The sequence below is a fragment of the Diceros bicornis genome, chromosome 17, assembly GCF_020826845.1.
Source record: "Diceros bicornis minor isolate mBicDic1 chromosome 17, mDicBic1.mat.cur, whole genome shotgun sequence".
NCBI lineage: Eukaryota > Metazoa > Chordata > Mammalia > Perissodactyla > Rhinocerotidae > Diceros > Diceros bicornis.
The window spans coordinates 44571565-44585609 of record NC_080756.1 but is presented as its reverse complement, the minus strand read 5'-3'; the positions used below and the strand labels follow the sequence as shown (position 1 = coordinate 44585609).

General features: G+C 34.3%; 1 long non-coding RNA gene across 1 annotated transcript in view; it reads right to left on the bottom strand.

Moving 5' to 3' along the window:
- LOC131416273 (uncharacterized) overlaps positions 1 to 7883 on the bottom strand; it is a 34153-nt gene extending 26270 nt beyond the window's left edge. The window contains exon 1 of the long non-coding RNA XR_009222571.1: positions 7721 to 7883. This is a non-coding gene — a long non-coding RNA (uncharacterized LOC131416273). The remainder of the gene's footprint in view (positions 1 to 7720) is intronic.
- Between the last annotated feature and the right edge of the window lie 6162 nt (positions 7884 to 14045).

The window sequence follows — 14045 nt, the reverse complement described above, 5'->3', positions numbered from 1 at the left end:
ACGATTAATATTTTGCCAAACTGCCAAACTATGAGGATAGAACTGGATTCCCATCCAGATAACCTGTTTGTTTCAGCTGTTGGCATGACACTGATTGTCATCACCAAATCTATCGTGCAGCAATCCACTCCGCCAACGTGGCCTACGTGAACAGCTGGGTCTTTGAGGTAGTTCATTCTGTTCACACCTGCATGTGTGCTTGTGCATGTGTGTGTGTGTGATTTGATAACTTCTACACATCCACCTCAAAGGATAAAAGGCTAAGATTTTTAAATGAGGCTACCATTTAAGGCCAACATTTTTAAATTTTTACACCTCTGATATTACCATGCCCTGGCCATTCACATTAATAAGAAAAATGGACAATGACATGTAAAGAAGCACACTAAAAGTATAATGAATGCACTCAATTAGCTACAAAAAAGGAATAAAAGCACTGCTTGAACAGAGATCGCACTTAAGTTACCTTTCTAAAATGTAACCTCTAAAAGGTGAAGTTCTGGTTTTCCCATGATCTAAAAATATCTGGCACACTATAGATATTCAAAACATACTCTCATGATTTGCAGCCCTAATGCCCTGAATTCCCAAATTTCACATTGATTACTCATGGGATATTACTCTTAGATGATCTGGCTTAGAATTAAGATGTCCAAGAATGATTCTTCCCCAACCCTTTTATCCACTAAAACCCCTGCTTTTCTCCCACCTGAACTCTGCCAATAAAACATATTATTTCAGTGAATGGTACCACCATTTATCTATTGCCAACACCAGCCACTTGGATGCCATCCTGGATTTCTTCTTCATACGCCACATCAAATCAGTCACCCTGACCTACTAATTTTCTATCTGACACAGCTCTCAATTTCATTCATTATTCCTCATCATCCTGTCATTCTTTAAATTTAGACTCTCAGTACTTTCCTTTTCCTTTTGATTATTGATTATTCCATTTGATTATACATAAAAAGTTTATCTTTCTTAGTCTTGCTCATTTCTTTCTAACTAATTCTTTACACCATTGTTAATGACCTTTCTAAAATGTCAAACTGAGTATGTCACTCATCTACTTTAAAAGGGATCAATGATTTTCCCTTATGTTAAAGATAAAATCAGAAGTCTAGCTTATGCAAGGCCTTTCATGATCTGCCTCCTGGCCCTCTCCCAGAATTACCTTTTTCCCTATTCTTATTGGTTCCATACCAAACTACTTATAGTTCCTCAAATGTGCCATATGTTTTCTTGCCTCTTTGCATTTGAATGTACTATTCCTTATACATGGAATGTTCTTCATCCTCCATGATCAGTTCTAACATTTTAATACTCAACACAAGGCATCATCTCCTCTATGAAGAGTTCCCTGATCCCCACATTCTATGTTTAGTTTCTAAATAGCATCTAGTATATACCTTTGGCCTAGCAGTCATCATATAATGTTATTTACTTGTTTCTTCCACTAGAACATGAGCTTATTGAGAGTGGAGATTGTGTCTTAAATCTCTATCTCCAGCAGCGATTGTTATGCTTAACTTATTGAATTCATTCTTTCATTTATTCATTCATTCGAGAAATATGAGTTGAGTAATTATTATTTGTTAGGAGTTGTTCTAATCATTGAACAGGCAATGAACAAAACAAGCCCCTAGGTTATAGGTTAAATTTTGTCTACCAAATTTTAGGTAAGATTCTTTGGTTGGCAATCCACTGTGCACGTTGTCACACATCACATGTGGGAAAAGTTAGTGCTACCCATGATTCCACTGGGGGAGAATAACTGGAAGATCTGTACATGGTACTCTCCTGGACTCTGCCCCATGCTCCTCTTTCCCTGGCTGATTTTAATCTGTATCCTTTCCTTGTAATAAAATGTAACTGTGAGCATTACAGCTTTCAGTCAGTTCTGTGAGCACTTTTGGCAAATTATTGAACCTTAGGGTGGTCTTGAAACCCCCAAACTTCCAGATCATGTCAGAAGTGAGAGAGATCTTGGGAACTCCCTAACTTTTCAAAGGCTAACAAATGTAGGAGGCACATTAAATATTTGTGAATATCACTGTGCCTGCCACTTTCCACAGTCTATTTTCCTCACAGAAGCTAGAGAAATCCTTTAAAAAATGTAAATCATTTTACTTCTCTGCTCAAAACTCTCCAACGACTTCCCAGGTTTTATAGGATGAAATACAAATGTGTTAATATGGATTACAAAGGATATATTTAATATGACTTCTTGCACACTGTCTGATTTCACAGCCAACTGCTTTTCCTTACCATGCACTGGTTATAGCCCAACTGGCCTTCCTTGACTGTGCCAAGTGTGCATCTGTCTTAGGGATTTTGAACTTGCTATTCCCTTTACCGTTAATATTCTTTTTACTGTTTTCCCCGTGTATCACTTCCACAATACCTGCCCCAATACCTCCTACTTTAATGTACCCCTTAAATTCCCAAAATAATTTCTATAGGCCCTCACCCCATCACTTTAATAGTGTGGTTTCCCATTGCCCATCTGCCTGACCATTTGGCCAAATCATTAGCCACCACTTATGAGTCAGTAAAAACCCAAACATAGTGGTATTTCATCATTATTCAATTCTCCAATCACTACAAGGAAAACAGCATGCAAAATCAGCCCATTGAACTGATTTGTTTTTACCTTCTTCAATCAGTCTTTGCATCTGCTGATCTTAGTGCTGCAGTATTTCAAATTGGATGCTGTTTTTCCACCTTGAAACTGTCATTCATAAACCAAGCAGCTTTTTTTTGGTCAATAGAGATCTGTTCATAGGGCACCACCCATGTGATTATAGGATCCAGCAGCTCTTCATGTGGTTGCAAAGTCAGTCCTAGGAAAAAGAGGCTACCTGCTTGAGGATACAAGTACTTCCCTACATTCCCTTGGTAGCATGTGTCTGCACAGACCATTTCTATTTTATTATAAAATTCTGGGCACTGCCTTCTGCATGAGAGCCTTTCCCCAACATTACCCAAGACATTACAGGTGTTTCAGTTCTCAAGTTATTTTATGTCTTTAAGTCATTGGAGCAGTTTCGATTAGTGTCCAATAGCAAGCCAGGTATTTGTTCCACAAATAATTATATTGCATGGTTATGTAATATAAGAAAGAGGAAAATGTCATTAAAGAAAAAATAACGAACTTCACTTAGGAAGAGGAGTCTAAAAAGGCTTCCCTGAGAAACTGAAATCTCTGCTGATATCAGATTACTTTAGCCAGATGAAGAGTGTCTCAGGCAGAAGAAATATGGTGTGCAGAGACCCTGAACAAAGGGTGTTTAAATCTGGGCACACTTAAGGATCTGAAACAACAGCTCCAGTGTAGTGAATTTGGGAGAGTGGCTCAGCATGAGTCTAAAGAGATACAAAAGCCAGAAGTTTTGGGAACCTTATTCTTATTGCTATAATTTTTATATCAGCAACTTATTTTTATGTGCATTATAATCAATTCCAAAAAACATATTGTGACAGGGAGAGGCAAAATTAGGAAGTACATGCTCATGAATAGAATGAAATATTATTTCCTAGATGTTACTTATCTTCTGCATGGCAGACACATTTCTACATAACCCTGATCAGAGAGCTACAGAGAGAAGGGATTTTTGCAAGAACAAGGATATTGCAGATTCTCCTGGTGATTAGCCTGACTCCAGAAACTGTAGAATCCAAGAAGGGCTACGTTTTTAAAATTTGAAGCTTGAAGGCATCTTCCAAGAGTGTCTCTTGAAGGACAAAAAAAAAATTGAGAGTGAAATGTGATACAAAATCCATCAAATGGGTTTATTACTTCTACTTTTCCTTTGAACTTCTCCGTGAGTGAAAATGCATGGGAAAAAAATAAGCAATAAAAGAAAATAAAAATAAAAAAATGAAAAGGCATTAGGTCTATACTAACTTTGTAAATCTAAACTGCTCTCTATATATTTCACCTTTAGCTATTATAATGCTCAGCAGTCAAAATGAGTTATCAGTAAAAACAAGATTATCACTATTTAAATCAGTTTGATACACTTTTTACGTAATAGAAATTAGGCTAAATATTATTCTTGAAACAGACTGAAATTCTTTAAAATTATAGCCTTGAACAAAATCGTCCCATTTGCAACAACATGGATGGGCCTGGAGGGTATTATGTTAAGTGAAGTAAGTCAGAAGGAGAAAGACAAACACTGTATGATCTCACTCATATGTGGAATATAAACCAACAGATGGACAGAGAAAAGAGTATTGTGGTTACCAGGGGCAATGGGGGTGGGGAGTGGGCACAAGGGGTGAAGGGAGTCGTATATATGGTGATGGACAAACAAAAATGTACAACCCAAAATTTCATAATGTTAAAAACTATTAAAACATCAATAAAAAAAAAGTATAATGAGAAAAAAAAAATTATAGCCTTGAAAATATATGTCTCTTTTGCATGTTTACTTCAGCAAGTCTGTGGCTGTTTTCCACTCAAACTCTTTCTATAACCCAAGAAGCCTAATTCCCTTAATTCAGTTACTTTAATTAATTGCACATATCTCGATTATTCTCTCTCTAATTAACTAGTTTATATATATATATATCATAAATATTAGGTTCTTTACATTGTTTTCCTTAAAAAGTGGAAACATTACAAAAGCAAAAAAAATTAGATTACATTATCTGCCTGAAAATGGGGAATTATAGAACAAAGTGAATGACAAAAAAAAAAAGATAGAATGTAAAATGAAGTTGTTTTTAGATGTTTTATGATTAATAATCAAGAAGCAATTAGAGCATTAGCCTAAATTTATTCACTTATTCAACAAATGTTTATTAAATAACTACTATTTGCCAGAATTTGATCTAGGCACATGGGTTCAATCAGAGACCAATAAACAAAGACTACTGTCTTTGTGGAGGTTACATTCTGGTGGGCAAGGAGAATCAACAGATAACAGATATATTTAAAAAGTAAATTACATATTATGTTATAAGGTAATAAATGCTATGGAAAAAAATAGAGAAGAATACAGGGATACAGAGTTGTTAAGGGTAGACTACATTGAGAGGGTGACGTTGGAGCAAAAATTTGAAAAAGGGAGAAATTAGCCATGTTTACGTCTTGGAAGAAGAAGATTTCAAATAGTTAGAATAAACAGCTCAAAGTCCTTAGGATGGGACTGTGCCTGGTATGTTGGGGAACAGAAGAGGACAGTTTGCCCAGGGAGAGAGCAGCAGAGGATGAAGACAGGTCATAGAGGACCAGATCACTCAAACCCTTAGATGCCTTTATAAGGACCTTGGATTTAACTGAGAGTGATTTGAGGAGCCATTGGAAGGTCTGGAGGAGAATGACATGATACTGCTTATTTCTTAAAGAATCCCTCTTGCTGCTAGGTTGAAAATAGATTGTAGGGAGTAGGACATAGAAGATACAGTAGAACTAGTTAGGAAGTGTGCTGGTTAGTTTTACGTGTAAACTTGGCTAGGCTATAGTGCCTATATTTCGTTATTTATTCAAATACTAATCTAAGTGTTACTGTGAAGGCATTTTACAGATGTGGTTAACATCCAAAATCAGTTGGCTAACTAAAGGAGATTACCCTCAACAATGTGGGTGGGCCTTAACAGCAAAAACCGAAATTTTGCGGAGTAGAAGAAGTTCTACCTCAAGATTGCAGCATCAACTCCTGTCTGAGTTTACAGCCTGCTGGCCTGTTATTTATATATAAATATAAATATATACTATATATAAGTATATATAAATATATATTATGTGTAAGTATATATAAATATAAATGTATATTATATATAAATATATAATATATAGATATATACATAGAGAGAAACAGAATCAATAGGATATATAGGTATATATACGATATATACATATATGTTGACATATGTATACACACATATATGTATGTATATGTTTATATATATGTACACATAATATATACAAACATATTGATTATGTTTCTCTAAACAAACCTGACTGAAAAAGGAGGCTATTGCAATAATCCTTGCGAGATACAATGGTGGCCGGGAGCAGGATGGTAATAGAATGTGTCTATTCTATTAGGATGGTAGTGAGAATCATCTGGTTCTGGATTTATTTACCGGCATGATATCTACAGAAAGTACTCTAAGTATCATCTTCAGAAGTACTCCAACCGAAGTCTGGGAACAATTTGCTATGACGCCACAATTCCACCTTTTTTTCCTGGAAGGTGAAAGACGGGCTGGGCATTTTCCAGGCTGCAATTTGAAAGGCCCTTGGCGTCTACTCAGAATTGGTAGTCCTCCTCCCAACTCCCCGCCCCTACTGCTGAGTGAAAGGGAGAGGAAGGAGGCTGAAGGTATAACCTACGGGTGTCATCTGTTACTTATTGAACAAGAACGTGCATACACCGTGTCAGTGATGTGATTAATCACTCTCTGGTCCAAAAAGAAGGTTGTTCATGTTGAAATTGTGATTTATGTGTGCTCTTGCATTATCTCCTAAACCCTAGCCTCTTGCCAGCACGCGCACTGTAATGAGTTTGGCATTTGTGTAGGACTTTAGAAACATTAAATAATGAATCCCTTTAGAATATCTCCTTGTATTACTATATCCTACTCAATTTTTAAGTGGAGAGAATAAAGATGGTGTATAATTTAACTAAATCTTCATTTCAACTTAGTAAAGTAGAGGAGCAGGAATAATTAAATGTATTCAAACATTATATTATGGAATGATTAAACATGCCTCGTAGATCCCAACTGGACACTGTAGATCTAAATAACTGATGATTTCAAATTTATCGAGAAAAATTAGAGGTAGGCTGATCGTCAAAGGAATTTTTCTTTTTTATTTACTAGTATTAATATTATCCAATGTTCCTTGTGGCTTAGCCATAATCCTTCAGCTAGTGTCATATGCACTCAAAAATTGACTACTTTTTAATGGATTATAATTTACAAGTAAATTTTGATTCCTTTCTTTAAAATGCTCAAGTGCTCAATTTTAGAATACTTTTTGCTGTTTTTAAAAATGTATCTTTGATTTGGAGTTAAAATTCTTTGCTGTACTAGTAGGGTAAAATGCATTGTAGCTCTTGTGTCTGGCTTTGATCACCAAATACTAGTAAACATATCTGTGTGTCTGAAACTTTGCAAAGTTATGTTATAACCCAAAATGTTATAGTAATAATCTATGTGAAGACGGCAGCTGCTGAGATATTAAGATAAATTTTCTTTAAAAAGCACCGAGTTCTTTCGAGCTGATAAAGCACCTCATAGTCCAGAAAAAAGAAATTTACACAGTCGTAGCAGACAAAGAACATGAGATTTTTACTGGAAAAAAAATATGGATCCTGGAGCACCTGCTGATTTAGGCCAACTTGGGCTTTGGTTTTGGCTACTTCTCAGGTTTGGTGGTGAACAGAAATCAAGGTCCAGTTTTTTTGCAAGGTAGACACTCTAACATAAGACTGTACCACATTAAGTAGAGACTCCGGAGGACTTTGTTCTTAGGGTAACTATGGGCCAAACAAAACAAAAACGAAAGAGAATAATAAAACAAAAACAATAGACATACCCCCTTTTGAAGATGACTGTGAGAAAGGTTACATTGGCACTAAATAGAGTATGAGGAAAAAATTTTTTTAGTGTCCTGGAGAAGCGTTAATTACGGGCTGGCCTCTTATGGATTTGCAGCCTTGTTCACATCAGCTGAGGGCCAGGAAACGTCAAGCCTTACCTTGGTTTGTGGTGCTCCTAGATTGGTAGTGCCCCCTGGTGCCCAGCAGAAGAAAATGCAAATCCTCTAGAGTAAGGCTGTATCCATATTCCAGGTCTTCAAATAATTTCATGAGTGCCATCACAATAGAAAGTAAAAGCTAACTAGGTACCAAGGAAACAAGGCATCTGAATGAGAAATGAGAGAAAACAAAGTTGAAAAGATCCCAGCTACTGAAAATATCAAATATAAACACACATTAAAAAAATTGTATTTACAAAGTTTAAAAAAGAAAAAGGTAAGCTTTAAAATATTTTTAGGGTACATGAAGGAATAAAAATTAGCAGAATTAAAAAAGAGCAAATATAATTTCTAGAGAGGAAAAGAAAAATAATTAGAATTAAAAACTCAGCAAGTGCAAATGTACCAGATGAAGCACAGCTAAAGAGATAATTAGTGACTGGGAAGATAGGAAATCACATCCAGAATGCAAGATGGAGAGACTCCCTGCCCCCCCCAAAAAAGGAAACTATCTTGAAAAAGTAGGAGACGTGGTAGATAGAAGGAGAATGCTTAACATGTCTTTACTGAAGTTCTAGAAGGAGACAAGATAGAGAATGGGCTAGAGGCAACATTCATAGAGATAAATAGATTAGAATTTCTCGAATTAATGATAGACTAATGTACCAATCCAGATTTAAAAAGTCCAACAAATTTGCAATAAAAGAAATTCATACCTAGACAGATTGTAGTGAAACTGGAAAACATTAAGGCAAATAAAATGAAATTAAAAACAGCTAGAGAAAAAGAGCAGTTGCCTTCAAAAGACTGACAACCGACTTCTCAAGAGATGATGGAAACCCAAAGACAGGAAAATCATATTCTCAACATATTAAAGAAAAGAAAAATATGGAATGATAAAACCAATCAATCCAAAAGAAGAAAAGAAAGGAGACAGAAAGAGACACAGATCAAGTGTAGAAAAGAAAAAGGGTAAAATAGGATTGCAGATCAGTATGTACTTCACATTTAAAGAAATCCAATGTCTACTTAAAAAATAAGGATTGCATGACTGAATTAAAAAAGATTTTATGATGTTCACAAGAGTCACATCTAAAACATAGACGTAGAAAAAGTAAGAGAAAAAGGATAAAGAACATATGCTGTGAAAATACTAACCAAATAAAATTGATATGGTTGTATTAACATCAGAACTAAACAGACCTTAAGGTAAAATTTTTTTGATTGATCAAGATATGATAAATATTAATTGTGAAAATATATGAAGTAAAACATGACAGAAATGTAAAGAGAAATAGACAAGTCATTAATTGTAGTGGGAGATTTTTAAATACTTTTAAAAAAAATAGTAGGAAAAATAGACAAAAAAAAATCATTGAATATATAGGAACCTTGAATAACAAAAACATATCACAGACTAGGGGGCTGGCCCTGTGGCTTAGTGGTTAAGTCTGATGTGCTCTGCTTTGGCAGCCCGGGTTCATGAGTTTGGATCCTGGGCATGGACCTACACCACACATCAAGCCACGCTGTGGCAGCAACCCACATGCAAAATAGAGGAAGATTGGCACAGATGTTAGCTCAGGGCTAATCTTCCTCAAACAAAAAAGAGGAAGATTGGCAACAGATGTTAACTCAGGGTGAATCTTCCTCACCAAAAAAAAAAAAAAAAAAAAACCCCACAAAATAACATATTATAGACTGGATATCTCTATCTTTCTATCTTTATAGTTATGTATCTATAAATAGTGAATATTTATATTTTAAAATGCTGTCTCTAATAACTGGAGAGTGTACAATCTTTTTAAGCACATTTGAAACAATTATGAAAATTGACCATTTTCTGGGCTGTAAATCAAATTTTATCTAATAGCTAAGAACTGAAGTAATGACAATTAAGCTAGAAATAAATAGAAAAATGATAATTAGAAAAATCTTTTATTTGAAAATTAAGAATTAGACTTCTAAATAATCTTTGTGTCAAAGAAGAAAATAGGAAAAAATTTTAGCTGAATGATAATAATAATGGAAATTTTAACTTATTTAAAATTTGCTGAATGCAGCTAAAGATACATATAGAGGAAAAGTTATGTATATAACTTTATATATATATATATAAACGTTATATATACTTTTTATAACTTTATGTTTATATTTATATGTTTTTATGTACATATATATAAATGTATATATCTGAGAGAAAGAAAGAAGCATTGAAAATTAATGAGCTAAATATCCATCTCATGCAGTAGAAACAGAACAGGGAAAATCAAAAATAGAAGCAGAAATTAATACAACAGAAAATATACAATAAAAAGGATCAAAAAAGTCAAAAATTGCTCTTTTAAAACTACTACTTAAATTGATTACCTCTCAGATGAGACTAATTATGACAAAAGAGAGAAGGTCAGGTAAACAATATCAAAAACAAACTGAGAACATTTCTCCAGACCCTAAAGATATTAAAGAAATATTAAAAAGATAATATTAACAACTTTATAGTTGTAAGTTTACACCTTTAGATAAAGTAGATAAATTTCTGAAAAAAATATAATCATTCAAAAATGATTTTAGAAGGAAGAGAAAAGGTAAATAATGTATACATAGATATTAATAAATTAAACCATTAATCAAAAGCCTTCCCACAAAGAAACTCCCGTTCCAGATGGCTTCATTAATGGGTTCTGCCAAACATTCAAATAAGAAATAATTCCATCTTCTCAAACTCTTTTAGAAAATAGAAATAGAGATAACACCCCCCCAAACTCATTGCACGAAGCTAGTATAATCTTCACAATAAAACCTGACAAAGATATTTCAGGAAAACTAAAATAATGCCACTTTCATTCATGAATATAGATGCAAAACTCTTAAACCAAATATTAGCAAATGAAATCCAGAAATATCTAAAAAAGAATACTATATCTTCTTATGGTAGAACCCCAGGGGTACTGCAACACAGTAGTGGCACTAACCACCTGGAATTGGCGCAGACTCCAGGTTTAAAAAGCATGGTTCCCAATAGGACTGCCTGCACTGCAGACACCAGCAATACTTCAGAATCCCAGGCCTCCCAAATCCATACCTATAACTGACTACCTATAAATATGGGGGTTTCCACAAACGCTCTCAGGTTCAATAATTTGCTAGAATGTCTCAAAGAATTCAAGAAAGTGCTATACTTACAATTACAGTTTTATTATGAAGTATACAGATCAGGAGGCCCAGCCAAAAGAAGAGACACAGAGCAGGAAGGGAGGTTGGCTTACCATTAAATAAATCAAAGTAGTTTACCACAATAATAGGCTAAAAGAGAGAACTTAATTTTCTCAATAAAAATTTTCTTCAGAAAGAAATGCATCTTCCATTCATGATCAATTCAACTACCATTCATGGCAAAACCCTTAGTAAATCAGAACCTATTGAAAGTCATTGAAGACACCTCCCTGTCCCATGTTCAGTATATACAATTGGTCATTAAATTCTATCATTTTCCCCCAGCTTTATTGAGATATTATTGACATATAACATATGTAACTTTAAACTATATAATGTGATGATTTGATACAGGTATATATTGGAAAATGATTACCACAATAAGGTTAGTTAACACCTCCATCCTCTCATTTAATTACCATTTTTGTGTGTGTGATGATAACTTTTAAGATCCTCTGTCTTAACACCTTCAAGTATGTAGTGCAATATTGTTAATTATAGTCACTATGCTGTACATATAGCAAAACTTATTAGCTCTGTCATTTCTAAGTGCCTTTCTATTGGTTGTTTCTTTCTGTTCTGTTTCCGGCCTTTGTTATCTTTCATTGGAACTACTTGAATTATCTTTTTGTTGATCTATTTTATTTTAATGTTGCTCATCTTCAATTCATCCCTCGAACTTTCTAATATGTGTCTGTTCATTTTATGCCTTTGCTCAATATTTTTCATCAGATTTCCATGGTTTACAGCATGATTTACAGCTTCCTATACCACTGGACAAATAGTCTTCCCTCATATTAATTATAAGTTAGAAGCATCAAACTTCCAACTTGAAAAGCTGCCATACCTACCCATATTTTAGGAGTTTTTAACAGTTAAAAGCAATCAAAATAATGGCTTACATTTCCACAGTACTTAACATTCTGTAGAGTACTCATATTTGTATTGTGATATTTTATTTTATAACAACAAGTATTATTATAATTCCTTCTTTCTTTTTTAAAACTATTTTTTTACAGCAGTTTTAAGTTTGCAGCAAAATTAAGAGGAAGGTACAGAGATTTCTCATATACCTTCTGTCCCCACACATGCATAGCCTCCCTCGTTAGTGACACTCCACACCAGAGTGGCACATTTGTTACAATTGATGAACCTACCTTGACACATTATAGTCATCCAAAGTCCATATTTTACATTAGAATTCACTCTTGGTATTATACATTACATGAGTTTGGACAAATGTATAATGACTTGTATTCTTCATGATAGGAGCATACAGAGTATATCCACTGCCCTAAATATCCTCTGTACTCAGCCTATTCATCCCTCCCCTGTTCCTCCAACACCGGCTAACACCGATCTTTTTAAGCTCTCCATAGCTATGCCTTTTCCAAAATGTCATATAGTTGAAATCATACCGTATGTAACTTTTTCATATTTGCATTTTTCACTTAGTTATATGCATTTAAGTTTCCTCCATGCCTTTTCCTGGCTTGATAGCTCATTTCTTTTCAGTGCTGAATAATATTCCATGTACCACAGTTTATTTATCTATTCACTAATGAAGGATATTTTGGTTGCTTCCAAGTTTTGGCAATTCTGAGTAAATCTACTAGAACAGCCCTGTGCACATTTGTGTGTGGACGTGTTTTCAGCTTCTTTGGATAAAGATCAAGGAGTACAATTGTTGGCTCATATGGTAAGAATATGTTTAGTTTTGTAAGAAACCACCAAAATGCCTTCCAAAGTAGCCATATCCCTTTTTTCTTGATGAGGTAACCTTGGAGGCACAAGATGTAAGTCATTTTCTCTCACTAGAGGCAGATCTGGAAGTAGAACTCAGCTCTTGTGACTGCCAGTTTAACGCTCTTTCTAAATGTGAGTAACCTTCTCTGCATGAAGTTAGCCTCATCTAGTCGTTCCTCAATATCACTTAACTAATGGTATTTTGGCCACTCTCTGACAGTTTTTATTTTTTTTAATTTTATATTTACCTTTTCCCCTTGGCCATGCTGTCCTCTCATCCAGTTACTGGACACTTTCTCTTGCTTATCTTTTTTGTCTGCGCATGTGTCAGAAGAATCGTGGTGGAAGACAGCAGTTTGCTCTGCTCTTTTCTCCTTCTCTTAGTCTGGCACCACACACAGAATGTTTTACTTGTATCCACCCCGGAGAATCTGTATAACCATGCTCATGGCTAACTGATAACCAGATAAGTTCATTTTTATAATTTATCTAGACTACTTCTCTTTTCCTGTTAAAAAAAAAAAAGAGAGAGAGAAAACTTTTTTACCAATACATAAAGTTAGGTTTAAAATAATTTCACCAAGTAATATCTCTGAAAAGCATTTATTATCTTCTATCTTATTCATATTTACCTGTATTTTGGTAAATTGTACCTATAGGTAAAATTTATTGTTTTTAAATCTAAGAAGAGTTTATAACACGTGCATAGTAAATATACCCAAAAGAATTAAGCTCATACTTCAAGTCATTGTGTGCTGATGTCAATTTTCTAAATCAGCCGTTTTCATAGCATATTACTATTATCTTTTCTAATGTTTTAATAATCAGTTGGCAGAATTTCCTTGCATTGTTACTGAAATTTTCCAACATGTAGCTAATTAATATTTGAATTTTGATTGATTGCATATTGCCCCACATATGCATTTCAAAAACTTGAATCCTTTTAGTTATTTAGACGATCTTTAGTATTTTCAATGGTTTACTGCTAAGTGTCTATATTGCACATTATTTCATGTTCCAAATGATAGGAAATAAGAACAGACATGCGAAGTGTAAATCTATAACTTTGTTTATGCAAAAGTAACACACTGAATCATCCAAAAAGTACATTAAGTAAACCTGGATTGCACATATTTTTAAATTGAAAATATAAGAATTAATTTACTGAAAACCCCCATGGGAAGTAGCTATATGTCACAGGTGCCAAATTAGAAATCTCCAGGTTATAAGATCATAACCCCTAGAGGAATATTTATCTGTATGTTTACTTAATATCTAACAGCATGTGAAATTTATTTATTAATATGCCTGCAGGTTTCTCTCTAATCCCACTTCTCAAGGATGCACACACATAGATATCAAG